This window comes from Entelurus aequoreus, linkage group LG03 (assembly GCF_033978785.1).
Source record: "Entelurus aequoreus isolate RoL-2023_Sb linkage group LG03, RoL_Eaeq_v1.1, whole genome shotgun sequence".
Classification (NCBI taxonomy): domain Eukaryota; kingdom Metazoa; phylum Chordata; class Actinopteri; order Syngnathiformes; family Syngnathidae; genus Entelurus; species Entelurus aequoreus.
The window spans coordinates 85,093,119-85,107,492 of NC_084733.1; the positions used below are offsets into that span (position 1 = coordinate 85,093,119).

General features: G+C 39.2%; 1 protein-coding gene across 1 annotated transcript in view; it reads left to right on the plus strand.

Moving 5' to 3' along the window:
* Nucleotides 1–14,374, plus strand: part of LOC133647012 (cyclin-dependent kinase 17) — a 92,340-nt gene that overhangs the window by 57 nt on the left and 77,909 nt on the right. Inside the window, exon 1 of the mRNA XM_062043050.1 lies at nucleotides 1–271. This exon is cut by the window's left edge and continues 57 nt beyond it. The gene's annotated coding sequence lies outside the window, so the exon portion shown is untranslated. The remainder of the gene's footprint in view (nucleotides 272–14,374) is intronic.

The following is a 14,374-nucleotide window of genomic DNA, read 5'->3' on the forward strand; positions in this document are numbered from 1 at the left end:
CAGGCTGGCATCAGGCACCAATCGTCGGCTCCCTTCACTATCATGGTGCCCGCTCGGCGAAAAACGACGGCTGGGACGCGTCACATTTTTCAGCCGCCGATTTAATAAAAGCCTCGACGCCGGCCATGTTGTAAGCGAATCCAGCTCCACCGACATAAGCTCTCAAACGAAGACGAATTAGCGAGGGACGGACGGACGGAAAGACGGCGTCCGGCCCGAGAAGAAGCTCCGAGGTCGGGGACTCCGGTCGGAACAACCCTCGTCGTTTCTGGTGAGTATTTTAAACCCTAAAAGTATCGATAAAATATTTGATAAGCGGCGACTGGTGCGATTCGCCCCGCTTTTTTTGCGACACACAATGATGTGTTTGCGGCAACATATGCGTGAAGAATAGCGCGGTGGTCAATGGCCGCGTTGACAACAAACAAGGCTCCGACTCGCCACTCGGGTATAGTCGGCATTGCTCGTTAAAACTTTTTAGAGTCAAGTCGTCAAAACGAAAAGAGAGGCTGCTTTGTCTGGTTTTACTTTCATTCCCCTCCCGGCCCACATTGTGGACGAACGTTCACCTGCCACACCACTAAACAGTTCTAACGTACACATGGAGAGGCTCTCAGCTGTCTTAGACAAGCCGGCACAGGACCACACCACGCCGGCAACAGTCGCTCCATGTCCCCCCTGGGGAGTTATTTAACGTGAGAAATTCAGCATAGAAATACATGACCAGGAACTTGTTGTCATGGCACTTCTACTACTACCAGCGCCGGGGACTGTGATGTTGCAACCGAAGTGACGTCACAATGCACTGTCGTCCACTCTTGTGACTGATCACTAATCAAACATTTCACCACTTTTGCACAGTGGTTGCTCATCCCTGGTGTATGTGTTGAATCACGGGGAAATTACCATGTCATCTCCAGGGCTTGCGACATGTTAGTTTTGGACTGAAAATGGCATAGTAGTGTTGTCCCGATACCAATATTTATGTCCGATAATGGCTATTTTTCCGATATTCCGATATTGTCCAACTCTTCTCATTCCTGAATCACGGTGAAATTACCATGTCATCTCCAGGGCTTACGACGTGTTAGTTTTGAACTGAAAACAGCATAGTAGTGTTGTCCCGATACCAATATTTTGTTACTTTTTGGAGATGTCCGATAATGGCTATTTTTCCGATATTCCGATATTGTCCAACTCTTCTCATTCCTGGTGTATGTGTTGAATCACGTTGAAATGACCATGTCATCTCCAGGGCTTGCGACATGTTAGTTTTGGACTGAAAATGGCAGAGTAGTGTTGTCCCGATACCAATATTTATGTCCGATAATGGCTATTTGTCCGATATTCCGATATTGTCCAACTCTTCTCATTCCTGAATCACGGTGAAATTACCATGTCATCTCCAGGGCTTACGACATGTTAGTTTTGGACTGCAAACAGCATAGTAGTGTTGTCCCCAATACCAATATTTTGGTACTTTTTCGAGATGTCCGATAATGGCTATTTTGCCGATATTCCGATATTGTCCAACTCTTCTCATTCATGGTGTATGTGTTGAATCACGGTGAAATTACCATGCCATCTCCAGGGCTTACGACATGTTAGTTTTGGACTGAAAACAGCATAGTAGTGTTGTCCCGATACCAATATTTTGTTACTTTTTGGAGATGTCCGATAATGGCAATTTTGCCGATATTGTCCAACTCTGCTCATCCCTGGTGTATGTGTTGAATCACGTCGAAATTACCATGTCATCTCCAGGGCTTACGACATGTTAGTTTTGGACTGAAAACAGCATAGTAGTGTTGTCCCGATACCAATATTTTGTTACTTTTTGGAGATGTCCGATAATGGCTATTTTTCCGATATTTCGATATTGTCCAACTCTTCTCATTCCTGGTGTATGTGTTGAATCACGGTGAAATTACCATGCCATCTCCAGGGCTTACGACATGTTAGTTTTGAACTGAAAACAGCATAGTAGTGTTGTCCCGATACCAATATTTATGTCCGATAATGGCTATTTTTCCGATATTCCGATATTGTCCAACTCTTCTCATTCCTGGTGTATGTGTTGAATCACGTTGAAATTACCATGACATCTCCAGGGCTTGCGACATGTGAGTTTTGGACTGAAAATGGCATAGTAGTGTTGTCCCGATACCAATATTTATGTCCGATAATGGCTATTTTTCCGATATTCCGATATTGTCCAACTCTTCTCATTCCTGGTGTATGTGTTGAATCACGGTGAAATTACCATGCCTTCTCCAGGGCTTACGACATGTTAGTTTTGGACTGAAAATGGCATAGTAGTGTTGTCCCGATACCAATATTTATGTCCGATAATGGCTATTTTTCCGATATTCCGATATTGTCCAACTCTTCTCATTCCTGGTGTATGTGTTTGAATCACGTTGAAATTACCATGTCATCTCCAGGGCTTACGACATGTTAGTTTTGGACTGAAAATGGCATAGTAGTGTTGTCCCGATACCAATATTTATGTCCGATAATGGCTATTTTTCCGATATTCCGATATTGTCCAACTCTTCTCATTCCTGGTGTATGTGTTGAATCACGGTGAAATTACCATGCCATCTCCAGGGCTTACGACATGTTAGTTTTGAACTGAAAACAGCATAGTAGTGTTGTCCCCGATACCAATATTTTGGTACTTTTTAGAGATGTCCGATAATGGCTATTTTTCCGATATTCCGATATTGTCCAACTCTGCTCATCCCTGGTGTATGTGTTGAATCACGTTGGAATTACCATGTCATCTCCAGGGCTTACGACATGTTAGTTTTGGACTGAAAACAGCATAGTAGTGTTGTCCCGATACCAATATTTTGGTACTTTTTAGAGATGTCCGATAATGGCTATTTTGCAGATATTCCGATATTGTCCAACTCTGCTCATCCCTGGTGTATGTGTTGAATCACGGTGAAATTACCATGTCATCTCCAGGGCTTACGACATGTTAGTTTTGGACTGAAAACAGCATAGTAGTGTTGTCCCCGATACCAATATTTTGGTACATTTTAGAGATGTCCGATAATGGCTATTTTGCCGATATTCCGATATTGTCCAACTCTTAATTACCGATTCCGATATCAACCAATACTGATATATACAGTCGTGGAATAAACACATTATTATGCCTAATTTTGTTGTGATGCCCCGCCTTCCGCCCGAATGCAGCTGAGATAGGCTCCAGCACCCCCCGCGACCCCAAAAAAGGACAAGCGGTAGAAAATGGATGGACGGGCATACTAGACCATTGTCTTTTATTACTAAGTAAGCAAACAAAGGATCCTTATTAGTCTGCTGACATATGCAGTAACATATTGTGTCATTTTCCATTCTACTATTTTGTCTACATTGTTAAGGATAAGTGGTAGACTATGAATTATTAATCTACTTGTTCATTTACTGTTAATATCTGCTTACTTTCTCTTTCAACATGTTCTATCTACACTTCTGTTAAAATGTAATAATCACTTATTCTTCTGTTGTTTGGATACTTTACATTAGTTTTGGATTATACCACAAATGTAGGTATCAATCCGATACCAAGTAATACATTGGTCATATTCAAAGTCCTCATGTGTCCAGGGACATATTTTCTGAGTTTATAAACATAATATACATTTTTAAAAAGCAAAAGATGGGGTTGTGATGCCAAAAAATATCGACGTAATCATAGTAGCAGTGTTTCCCATAAACTGCCAAGATACCTGTGGCGGTGGGGGCGTGGTCACCATGACATCATCGAGTAATTTGCATAATTTACTACAATGATATGATTTCCTCTAAAAAGGCTAAAAAAATGTATACTTACTAATTAATAATAACAGTTTTGTTTTAAACGTCCATCCATCCATCCATCCATCCATTTTACAATATAATTACAACACTTTATGTACATATTTATATACACATTTGAACAATAAGTTATTCACTGAAATATATTTATTAATTGTGGTTCTTACAAAAAATATATCTTATAAAATATAAAAACTAAAATGTCTCTTAAAGCTCTGCCCCTTTAATTAGTGCATACTAAATAATTTAACTTTAGCCTACTACTACAACCATATTATTTACCAGCAACATAAAGTGAAACAGAGGCAGAGGTGTCCTGCCACAGTCAGTAACAAATAAACAGAAAACAGTAGTGGTCAAATACAAATAAGGCAACAAGAGAAGTATCCTACACTTCTCTTTTGTAAAGTAAATCTGAACAGCCTATATGGGCATCTACATCAACTATATGATTTGCCTGAGAAGCTGGACAGGACAAAAAAAAAAAAGTTTTAATTTTTTAAATTTGTGGCAGACGTAATTCTTTCGTGGCGGGCCGCCACAAATAAATGAATGTGTGGGAAACACTGTAGTAGTGTCGACGAGATACGCTCCTGTGCTTGGTATCATTACAGTGGATGTTAGGTGTAGATCCACCAATGGCGTTTGTTTACATTTTGACGCCGGTGATCTACGGTGTGTAGTGAAGCATGTTTAGCTATTCCTCGTCCTGCAGGGATGATTCTTGTAAGAAACTTACTTTATTTGTCGCCATGGAGGCGAGGATTAGTGATTTAGAAGTAGCTAAAACACTGCAGACTGTGGCTGGACTGTAGCCGCTAGCTAGCTAGCTAGCTAGCTAGCTAGCCATGTCTTAAAGCACCTCTTCCGTTCAGTGTTATAACGTCACCTTTATCTTTAGTTTTTAAGCCAAAACGCGTTCATTCACCCTTTTCTGTCTACACACTGTGTCTGCTTGTAAGTACTCCGTGTGTGTGCGCTGTCAAACATGCTCCTCTGCTCATAAAACCAAACCTGGGGGGTTGGGGATCAACAACGATGCTAATCAAGCAGACTTTGTGAGAACCAACAATGATTACTTTTGGAAAAATGATGATCTAGGACCTTATGTTTTTGAGCCCGAACATAAAGAGGATGAGCAGTAAGTTTTAGAAGCTTGAGTGATTGATTCAGTTTCATTGTGACACTAGCATCCGCAGCATTGCTAGGTGCTTAACATAAAAAACTAACCATAATAAACCAGAATAAAATAAACACTCTCGCTGGGACGCTCACATAATTCCGTTCAGATGAAGATTCAATCACAATCCTCACGAAGGGTTAAAAAAGTTCCTACAGGAAGCATCTTTTAGGGTCCATTTCACCATCTTGGGGGATGTAAAAGTGGACCAGCCTGTCCGACCATGGCCACATTTGTCTACTGGCAGGTGAGAAATGCATGAATTATAATCTAGAATTTACTTTTAGCAAGTTTGAGACCAAGCAGAAGCAGCCGTCAGCTCAGCAGCGTAAGCTAGCATTAGCTCAATGCTATCAGTGCACAGCTGAAATAGTCTGTCTGCGTTAGCGCTTATAATAACATAATCACTCATATTTGGTTAATTTCCAGGTCACGACATGTAAATGGGGTATTGTTGGCAGTTTCTGGATGTTTTTAGAGACCCTCCATCTGTTGACTCAATTGTTAGCTATTTATTTACAATTTCGAAAGCATAAAAAAATGCCAAGCATGTGTGTTGGTCTTACATAAGGACTGTGAATGATAAACATCACATCTCTTTCCTAATTTTTTGCGTATTTTCATCATGACTGATCTGATAACATTGTCAGAGTGCAGACGTGTTACTACTGTGATGTCAATCTCCGGAAATAGCCGAGGTTATTCAGAGCGCAATATTAAAAATGGCCGACTGAATTTGTGGCATTTGGTGATGAAGTTTAACGTTGTGTTTTCACATACTTTGCAGTTGTTCATTATTTACACTCATTTAACAATTAATCAAAGCACGGAGTATAAATCAAAGCGTTTTTTCCTAATCGATTTAGTCGTTTTAGCCCTACTTAACACCCTCAGTAGTCCCGAGCTTTCCTACGAAGCGGGAGGAGGAGACTACCAAACAACAAGTTGCATTGTTTCTAGCAGATACCATTTTCATATTAAATTGAATTGAGAACTAGATGAGGCAATTCCTGAAGGAATTGTGTGTGAATGCTCCAATGCTGAAGTTGAACTGAAAAGCTGACCGAATGTTGTAAGAATAGTTTGAAGTTGGAACAGTTTGAATCAGATGAAAAATGTGGGAATTGTGGAACTTTGAAGAATGTCCCATTGATTTCAATGGGAATTTCAGAAACATTTGGGAATTTTTTGGGGAAATGCTAAAAAACTTGAATGGTTGGTGTTGACATTTTTCAAAACGTTTGAGAAATGTTGAAGTAGTAACATGTTGAATTGAGAAATGGTTTTACGAAATTCCTGGGATCTCTGTAAAACCGGATATGTTTCCAGTTCAAAAAACAACTTTGTTTTTTGTCCTGATTAAGAGGAATGTTTTGACGGTGGAACGGTTGAAATACGTTGAAAAATGTGGAAGGAGTAGTCGCCAGAAAAAGGGGTGGAAATAGGGCTTTGGAAAACCAGAAATTCTGGAAAATCCTGGAAGTTTATTGAACTTGGAAAAAGGGTAGTTTGAATTTCCAGGATGGTGGAATGTGTTGAAGGTGTAATGGTTTGTATCAGTTGAAAATGTGGATATAGTGGAAGTTTGAAAAATGGCCAATTCATTTTAAATGGGAAAAATGTCCCTGAAAACCGGGAATTATGGAAAATCCATGAATTTTTTAGAATTGTTGAGGTAGAGCACACAATTTCTGAACAGGCTGAATATTTTAAAGTTGGAACAGTTTGAATCAGATGACAAATGTGGGAATTGTGGAACTTTAAAGAATGTCCCATTGATTTCAATGGGATTTTCGAAAATACTTGGGTATTTCGGAAAAAGCAGGAATTTTTTTTCTAAATGGTAAAAAATTTGAATGGTCTGAGTTGAAATGGTTGGTGTTGACCTTTTTCAAATCGGTCAAGAAATGTTGAAGTTGTAACATGTTGAATTGAGAAATGGTATTATGGAATTTTGGGAAAACAGGAACATTTTCCAGTTCAAAAAACAACTTTTGTTTTTTGTCCTGTTTAAGAGGAATGTTTTGACGGTGAAACGGTTGAAATGCGTTAAAATGTGGAAGGAGTAGTCGCCAGAAAATTGGGTGGAAGTAGGGCTTTGGAAAACCAGGAATTCTGGAAAATCCTAAAAAAAAATTAGATCTTTGAAAAATAATAATTTGAATTTCCAGGATGGTGTAATGTGTTAAAGGTGGAATGGTTTGTATCGGTTGAAAATGTGAAAATGGTGGAAGTTTTGAAAAATGGCCAACTCATTTTAAATGGAAAAAATGTCCCTGAAAACTGGGAATTATGGGAAATATGGGAATTTTTGGAATGTGTCAAGGTAAAGGCTGTGATTCCCGAATAGTCTGAACAGTTTGAAAGTTGGAACGGTTTGAATCAGATGAAAAATGTGGAAGGTAGAGCGTGCCAAAATCTGGAGAAGAAGTTTAATAATAAATTAATTAATTTTGGTGTAGAAAAATGTTTTGACGGTGGAACGGTTGAAATGGGATGAAAAAAGGAAAATGAGTAGTCAAATGAAAAAGGTGGAAAACAGGGTTAAAAAAACCCCAGGAATTCCTGGAAATTTGTTGAAAGTGAAACAAAGATAGTTTGAATGTCCAGAATGAGTTGAAGGTGGAATGGTTTGTATGGGTTGAAAGATTTGGGAATTGTGGAAGTTTGAAAAATGGACAATTCATTTTGAATGGGGAAAATGGGGGGGTGGGGGGGTGGGGGGGGGGGGGGGGGTTGGGGGAATTCCAGGAATTTTTTGGAATTGTTGAAGTAGACCGCACAATTCCTGAACAGGCGGAATATTTCAAAATTGCAACAGTGTGAATCAGATGAAAAATGCGGGAGTTGTGGAACTTTGAAGAATGCCTCCTTGATTTGAATGGGAATTTCCCCAAAAATTGGGGATTTCTGAAAAAGCGGGAATTTTTTTGAAAATGGTAATAAAACTTGAATTATCTGAATGAGTTGAAATGGTTGGTGTTGACATTTTTCCAATGGGTCGAGAAATGTTGGAAGTAGTAACATGTTGAATTGAGAAATGGTATTACGGAATTTCGGGAAAACCGGGAATTTTTCCAGTTCAAAAAACAACTTAGTTTTTTGTCCTGATTAAGAGGAATGTTTTGACGGTGGAACGGTTGACGTGGGTTGAAAAATGTGTGAGGAGTAGTCGCCAGAAAAAAGGGTGGAAATAGGGCAAATCCTCAAAAAATTAGAACTTGGAAAAATTATAGTTTGAATTTCCAGGATGGTGGAATGTGTTGAAGATTTGAATGGTTTGAATAGGTTTAAAAATTTTGGAAATGGTTGAAGTTTGAAAAATGGCCAATTAAATTTGAGTGGAGAAAAATGTGCCGGAAAACCTGGAACTCTGGGAAATTTGGGAATTTTTGGCATTTGTCAAGGGAAAGCCCGTGATTCCCGAATAATTTGAACAGTTTGAAGTTGGAACGGTTTGAATCGGATGAAAAATGGGGAAGGTAGAGCGCGCCAAAATTTGGTGAAGAAGAAGTTGAATAATAAATAAATGAATTTTGGTTTACAAAAATGTTTTGACGGTGGAACGGTTGAAATGGGATGAAAACAGGAAAAGGAGCAGTCAAACAAAAAAGGTTGGAAATAGGGTTTGAAAAAAAACAAACAAACCAGGGATTCCTGGAAATTTGTTGAATGTGGAAAAATTATAGTTTGAATGTCCAGGATGAGTTGAAGGTTGAATGGTTTGAATGGGTTGAAAAATGTGGGAATTGTGGAAGTTTGAAAAATGGACAATTAATTTTGAATGGGGAAAATGGGGTGGGGGGATTGTGGGAATTCCAGGAATTTTTTTGGAATTGTTGAAGTAGAGCACACAATTAGAGCGCGCCAAAATCTGGAGAAGAAGGAGTTGAAGAAGTTTAATAATAAATAAATGAATTTTGGTGTATAAAAATGTTTTGACAATGGAACGGTTGAAATGGGATGAAAAAAGGAAAAGGAGTAGTCAAATGAAAAAGGTTGGAAATAGGGTTAAAAAAACCCCACAGGAATTCCTGGAAATTTGTTGAAAGTGAAAAAATGATAGTTTAAATGTCCAGGATGAGTTGAAGTTGAAATGGTTTGAATAGGTTGAAAAATGTGGGAATTGTGGAAGTAATTTTGAATGGGGAAAATTGGGGGGGGAATTGTGTGGAATTCCAGGAATTTTTTGGAATTGTTGATGTAGACTGAACAATTCCTGAACAGGCGGAATAGTTTTAAATTGCAACAGTTTGAATCAGTTGAAAAATGTGGGAATTGTGGAATTTGAAGAATGTCGCATTGATTTGAATGGGAATTTCCCCAAAAATTGGGAACTTCTGAAAAACGGGAATTTTTTTGAAAATGGTAAAAAAAAAAAAACTTGAATTATTTGAATGAGTTGAAATGGTTTCCAATGGGTCGAGAAATGTTGAAGTAGTAACATGTTGAATTGAGAAATGGTATTACGGAATTTTGGGAAAACCGGGAATTTTTCCAGTTCAAAGAACAACTTAGTTTTTTGTCCTGATTAAGAGGAATTTTTTGACGGTGGAACAGTTGAAGTGGGTTGACAAATGTGTGAGGAGTAGTCGCCAGAAAAAAGGGTGGAAATAGGGCTTTGGAAAACCAGGAATTCTGGATAATCTTAAAAAAAATAGAACTTGGAAAAATGATAGTTTTGAATTTCCAGGGTGGTGGAATGTGTTGAAGATTGCAATGGTTTGAATAGGTTGAAACATTTGGAAATGGCCAGTTCATTTTGAATGGGAAAAATGTCCCTGAAATCCTGGAACTCTGGGAAATCTGGGAATTTTTGGCATTTGTCAAGGGAAAGCCCGCAATTCCCGAATAGTTTGAACAGTTTGAAGTTGGAACGGTTTGAAAAATGTGGAAGGTGGAACGCGCCAAAATCTGAAGAATAAATAGATGAATTTTGGTGTAGAAAACCATTTGTGTGAATGCTTTTGAGCATTCACACAATTAGGCAATAAAAACAGGTGAGTCCGATGTTGTCGATAGTACTCAGTCAAATGGTTGCTATTCATTCAAAAAGCGGCTAAGTATTGCGACATTTGCGGACCGTAATAGATTGGGCACAGCACTACACTGTCGAAATTGGGACACTCAGGACAGCGTATTAGGTACACTTGGTGAAGTGTTCCAACGGAAGTATTCAATGTCATGCAGTCGTATTACTTACCAAAGTCTTTTGTGTGTTTTTTTTTTTACATATTAGCTAACTGGCGTGCATATTACAGCTATTGCTAATAAAAACTAAAATCATGTTGTGTGAACCCAGTCTTTATCTAAGAAAAGAAATGTGCCTCATTTAGGAAGGCCAATCTTTTTCTCGCAGTCCACACACTTCACTGTTTTTGTTTCTGGCAACCAGATCACAGTCATCACAGACCATGATGTAGCGACGATGTTGGAGAGCGTCCAATCAGAGCGCTGCGATTACAAAAGAGTTCTAACACTGGTCTAGCCGTGGAGCCGGTGTACCCAATGAAGTGTCCTGCTGCGTTTGGCCCGGAGGATGCGCTACATTTGCTCAGCGGGAGGCCACCGAGTTTCAGGGGCGTCTGCTTCCCCCGTGTGTTGATCCGACGTGAGGTCGTTCCCCCGGGGACGGCGGCGGGGCGGGTCGGGTTACCCTGTGTGTCTACGACACAGCCGACGGTTAATATTCCGTATATTTAACCATGTCTTCCCAGAACCCGGAACGGTTGAACACGTCCTAAATTAAACATATGGATATATTGTTCCGGTTTTGGCCTAAGCTGCGTTCTCCTCTAGCGTCTGGGCAAGACAGCTGGCTGAAGGTTAACATGTCGCTGCTCTCCAGGGAGCAGCTGCTATGTCACAGGCACCCCTCCAGTCTATAGATAGACACCATGAATACAGACTTTTCTCCATTAACCCCGCAGCTAGATGCGCTACACCGGCATGCAGTCGTCCCGCCTCCCTTTCGGACAAATGCTTGACAAGTTTGACCGCTTCCACTCCCTGATTCTCTGTTTGGATTTGGGAGTGTCTCTAAAGGACTAAAGTCCCCCCCGACTCATCCCAGACTGGGTCAGCTGGCCTAATAACCATGTATCCGACTTGTCACTGTACTGTGAACGCCTGAAACAGCTGACGGACTAATAGCGCGTTTTACCCCGTCACTCTTTAAACATTTGCACTGTCTCTATTTGGAGGGACGCGATACAGTCCGGCTTTGCATGTTTCACATTGTTTGGACTGGTTAAAATGTACTCCGACCGGATCAGCTGCGCACACGAGGAGGAAAATTGCCAAAACGTGCATCGATAGTGTCGTATGGCTCATTGACTAATGGAAAAATAATCAAAACCGACATTTGGGCCTTTTAACGGACGTAAAACTGCCATCCCAGTTATTTGAATTTTTCTATTAATATACCGTATTTTCCGGACAATAGGGTGCACCGAATTATCAATCAATCAATCAATGTTTATTTATATAGCCCTAAATCACAAGTGTCTCAAAGGGCTGCACAAGCCACTACGACATCCTCGGTTCAGATCCCACATAAGGGCAAGGAAAAACTCACAACCCAGTCAATGAGAATGACTATGAGAAACCTTGGAGAGGACCGCAGATGTGGGTGACCCCCCCCGTCTACTGGTCACATTCATCATTTCACCATGTACCAAATAAAATAGCTCCGAGGTCGGTAAGCACTACCAAAATAATTTCGTACATTAGGCGGGTTATAAGGCGCACCGTCGAGTTTTGAGATAATGAAAGGACTTTAAGTGCGCCTTTATAGTCCGAAAAATACGGTACTGTTTGTGTAGTTAGTGTTTCCCATAAACTGCCAAGATACCTGTGGCGGTGGGGGCGTGGCTATGGGCGTGGTCACCATGACATCATCGAGTAATTTGCATAATTTACTACAATGATTTGATTTTCTCTAAAAAGGCTCAAAAAATGTATACTTACTAATTAATAATAAGTTTTGTTTTAAATGTCCATCCATCCATCCATCCATCCATCCATCCATCCATCCATCCATCCATCCATCCATCCATCCATCCATCCATCCATCCATTTATTTTACAATATAATTACAACACTTTATGTACATATTTATATACAGATTTGAGCAATAAGTTATTCACTGAAATATATTTATTAATTGTGGTTCTTACAAAAAATATATCTTATAAAATATAAAAGCTAAAATGTCTCAAAGCTCTGCCCCTTTAATTAGTGCATACTAAATAGTTTCACTTTAGCCTACTACTACAGCCATATTATTTGCCAGCAACATAAAGTGAAACAGAGACAGAGGTGTCCTGCCACAGTCAGTAACAAATAAACAGAAAACAGTAGTGGTGGTAGATAGACACAGAGCTTCATCAAACATCTGATCCACTGAACAAAGAGCTCCAAAAATCTTGAACTTTAGACTGCCATCAGTTTTACTCCCTACACTTAACCATGTGTTTCCTACTGCCTGCAGACTTTGCACCCTTTGTTATATACACATGTTGTGTTTCTAATATAAATACATTTAATAAAGTCAAATACAAATAAGGCAACAAGAGAAGTATCCTACACTTCTTTTGTAAAATAAATCTGAGCAGCCGATATGGGCATCTACATCAACTATATGATTTGCCTGAGAAACTGGAGAGGACAAAAAAAAAAAAAAAAAAAAAAAAATTAATTTTTTTATTTGTGGCGGACGTAATTCTTTCGTGGCGGGCCGCCACAAATAAATGAATGTGTGGGAAACCCTGAGTTACGTGACAGGTCCCCGGGTGTCGCTAAGCTTGAAGGCTGCCAGAAGAGCAGCAGAAGAAGACGTTACGTGACGAGGGATGCAACTTTTTGAACGCTGGGGTTAATTAATTAAAGGCACCACTAGGGTTGCACAATTAATCACATTTTAATCTTAATCATGATTTTGGCTGCTACATTTAAAATGAGGGTGATCGTCGGCGATATTAACATTTAAAAAACCAGGCTCTGCTGCATATCAAATTCAAGTTTGCTGTGGTCTGGAACAACATGGCACACAAACAACTATGAGAAATGCAGCCAATATTACATACATATGTGTCATGAGACATGCAAATATAAATTAAATACACAGAGGACATAAGTAAAGGATATTAAATTAACTCAAATATACCTACAAATGAGGGGTAATGATGCAATATGTACATACATCTAGCCTAAATAGCATGTTAGCATTGATTAGCTTGCAGTCATGGATTGAATAAAATCAACAAAGCTCACTTTTATGCTTTCACGCACAGCATTAAACGTTTGGTGGACAAAATGAGACAAAGGAGGAGTGGCATAAAACACGTCTTTCTGTGGCAGCGTCGGAGAAAGTTGTACATGTAAACAAACTACGACGAGTTCAAGGATCGCTGAAATTAGTAGGACTAAACGGGGCTTGCCAAATACTCATCAGTGAAGCATTTTTAAAAAAAACAGTGGGATTTCCAACAATTAGGAAGGTTTGTGGCATGTTTGTTATCCTACAGAAAATATATTGAAAATTTTTTTTTTCCTTCATTTTTTTCCATTTTCACACATTTCTGTGAAAGCGGTCCAGGGAGCCACTAGCAGCGTACTCGCGTAACATCAACCGCGCACAGAGGGACCCCCTGTCCATCTACCTATCAAAACACACGCTTAAATAACAGATGTAATACCGGTTTATTTAGCAAAGACACAAGCGGTAGGAAATGACAGGATTAATGGATGTCCTATATTTACTGTGAGCAGTACACTCTGTTCCCTGTATGTGTCTTTTGTGTGCATAATCTTACTTCTTTGCACTTTATGATCACACTCTGCAGTGGCATGTTTATTTTTAGTAAGCCCCTTTGTCTTTTGTACATTTTATTTTATAACTGATGAAGTACTTTTTTTGATTACATTTCATTTTGAAATGAATGCCCAGTGAACATAGTATTTGTTTAAAACAGAAAGGGCCATGAAACCAATATGTTTTACAAAACATAGTGTATAATCGTGATTTTGGGGACTTAAAGGACAATGACACTTTTTTTTTAATTTTTAATTTTGACTTTTGTTCACAATCTTTATGTAAGACAAGCACACTTTTTCTTTTTTCATACGTTCTAACTAGGGTTGTAACGGTACACAAAAATGTTGATTCGGTACGTACCTCGGTTTAGAGGTCACGGTTCGGTTCATTTTCGGTACAGTAAGAAAACAACAAAATATACATTTTTTGGTTATTTATTTACCAAATTTGTAAACAAAACTGATTTTCTATAAAATTGTTAGCGTTTGTGTGTGTTTGTGGAAAATAATTGTGTTGCCTTTGCTAGCATGTCTCCCAAAGCTCTT